This window comes from Hipposideros armiger, unplaced genomic scaffold (assembly GCF_001890085.2).
Source record: "Hipposideros armiger isolate ML-2016 unplaced genomic scaffold, ASM189008v1 scaffold_34, whole genome shotgun sequence".
NCBI classification, from domain to species: domain Eukaryota; kingdom Metazoa; phylum Chordata; class Mammalia; order Chiroptera; family Hipposideridae; genus Hipposideros; species Hipposideros armiger.
This window is the reverse complement of record NW_017731384.1, coordinates 3,825,314-3,827,338: the sequence shown is the minus strand read 5'-3', so window position 1 is coordinate 3,827,338 and position 2,025 is coordinate 3,825,314.

Below are 2,025 nucleotides of genomic sequence, written 5' to 3'. Positions count from 1 at the left end.
GTCACCTGGCAGGGACATGCACGGCTGGGTGAACTCTCCGGGTCTCACACCCTGCTGCATCAGAAGAAGGAGGAAGCACATTCTAAGTGAAGAAAAGAAACTGGTTCTTAACAGGCTACATTTGGAGGCCTGACAAGGCACTGAGCGGGCTGCCAAGAAGAGGGGTGTCAGCTGGGGGAATGGAAAACAGCTCAGCCTGAACTGAGAGAGATGGTGGAACAAGGGGAAGTGAGGTCGGAAGGAGTGGGGGAATGGGGAGGGAACGCCAGGGTCCCTGTCAACTCCTTCCCCACCAGCAAAGTCAAGCCCAGGAGAAAAAGAGGCAACTTCCAGGACTGTATCCATAGGCAAGGAAGAGCAGATGAGTAATCAATCTCACCTGGAAGTGCAGCACATCCAAAAGCTGGGTCCCCGCCAACCAGCTAGACAGGAAACATCACTTGGTGACCCAGTCTCCCTTAAGAAAAGGACAGAATCGTTCTCCTGCTTCTTAAAGCCTTGGGCCCTGAATTCCCCGTGGCCAGTGACCCTGTCGTCCCAGCCTTCCTGTTTGCCCAGTCATCCTGAACGTGTGGCTCCCACACATCTCCCTGGTTCCTCTTCTGAGACCAGATCATACGTGCCTGGACCTGACAGCCAGCCTGAAGATTCTAGCTGCTGCACCCACTCATGGCATGGGTGATGCTAAAGCAGATGGAGCCTGAATGCGCCGTTCTCTCTTGAGAACTTATAACCTGGCCATTTCTAGGGCAAATTGTTTCTATAAGCCTCTGTTTCCTCACCTGCAAATAGGGGATAGGAATGCTCTACCTCATAAGGGCTGCTTGCCTCATGGCTCCACAATCCCAAAAGCAGGGAAAGTAGGATGACAAAGCGCTCAGTGGCTCCTGAAACTTCCACCCAGAAGTGTCACTTCTGCTCATATTTCATTGGCCAAAGCAGGTCCTCTGGACAAGCCTGACTTCACGTAGGCAATGAAGAAAACTCCTTCCACAGGGCGGGCACTGAACACCAAAATGTACAGTCTCCTACTGAGTGCATGCTATGTGGGCCTTCCCCACCAAACCCTTCCTTGCAGGGCAGCCATCTCCCGCCTCCAATAGGCCTGGCTGGACCTATCCCTCACCAAGACATAATTGGGTCTTTTCCTTCACTTGAACACAAGGTACATTTTTGCAAAGCTGGATGTGCTCATGTGTATGTATATTTCTAATTAAGACCTAATGCACGAAGCCATCACATTTGCTCAGATTGGCCCCGGATTCGGAAAAAAACAAAACAAACAAACAAAAAAAACAACTGAGGTTTTATGAAACTTCTCAACCAATATGGAATGCATGAATTATTGAAAGGATAGGAAAAGACCCAGGGAGGAAGGGCTGCTCCATTATTCATCAGGCACGGAGTCCCCAAGTCCCCAAGCACAGCTTCTGGCTTTGACACCTACAGCATTTTCCTATTATGTCTACAGTGAATGTTTCAAAAGCACAGGATTGGCAGCCTCCATGCAGGGCTCCTGCCCACGCTGCCTACTGCCTGCCTCATTATCTGAACCAACTCGTAGCTGAACTGTGGGCTACAGATGTTGGTGTGCAGTGTCCACCTGCCTCCCCTTCCTGGCACTCTCTGCTCACAGGCCTCCAGGCTGAGGTCCGAACTTCTTAAGAGTTCTAGAAAGTCTTTCACTCTGACCCCAACGTGTCTCTCCAGTTTTATCTCCACTAGCCACCCCGCTCCTAACCCAGACCGTTTGCCTTTCCTTGAATATAACCACAAATTCATACACCTTTGCCCATGCTGACCCCCGTGCCTGAAACGCCCTCCCCATCCCTTTGCTGAACTTCTATTCATCTCTAAGACCAGATCAAAGAAAGGTAAACCAATTTCTATCGAGAGCCCACGTGTTAGACATTTGTGCAAACATTACCTCAGTGAAGCATCACACTAACCCGGTGAGGTGGGTGTTATAACCAGCACCAGAGACATAATTTGTGGGGTTCGGTGCAAAATGAAAACGCTGTGCCT